Source organism: Myotis brandtii, unplaced genomic scaffold (genome assembly GCF_000412655.1).
Source record: "Myotis brandtii unplaced genomic scaffold, ASM41265v1 scaffold1830, whole genome shotgun sequence".
Taxonomy (NCBI): domain Eukaryota; kingdom Metazoa; phylum Chordata; class Mammalia; order Chiroptera; family Vespertilionidae; genus Myotis; species Myotis brandtii.
In genome coordinates, this window is record NW_005356798.1 from 4,899 (window position 1) to 5,540 (window position 642).

Genomic DNA, 642 nt, shown 5'->3' on the forward strand with positions numbered 1-642 from the left:
CACCTCCTTAAATCTGTCACCAATGAATTTCATGTATAAATACGGATGTAACCCTGCCATTCTCCGGAGCACTATCTCAATTCATTGAGGTTCTGCTTCCCGGCATATGTCGACAGTTTGGCTCAAATAAACTCACAAAAATTCCTTATAGGTTTCAATGGTTTTTTTTCGTTAACAAGGGAGAGAATGAAAACCGAGCAGTTGTGTGTTTTCCCTCAACCACTTACCAGTAAAGCTGGTGCTTAGTAACCGTCAGCTTCTGGTGCTGTGATTCAGGCACTGGTGGGGGGCGGCCTGCGGGGACCAGCCTGCTGTGGGCTCATCCTGGTCAGCCCAGCGCTGTGAACCTGCCCTCTGAGCGGCTGCTACCGCTGTGGTAGGGCCGAGCACTGACCACTAGGTGGCAGTTCCTCTGCCCGATGGTCGTTATGGCCTTTGGTCTGGGTTTTTATTATAAAGGTCTAGAGGCCCGGTGCCAAAAATTTGTGCACTCGGGGCGGAGGGGGGGTCCCTCAGCCCAGCCTGTGCCCTCTCGCAGTCTAGGACCCCTCAGGGGATGACCACCTGCTGGCTTAGGCCCGCTCCCTGGGGGATTGGGCCTAAGATGGCAATCAGACATCCCTCTGGCAGCCTGGCAGCCCT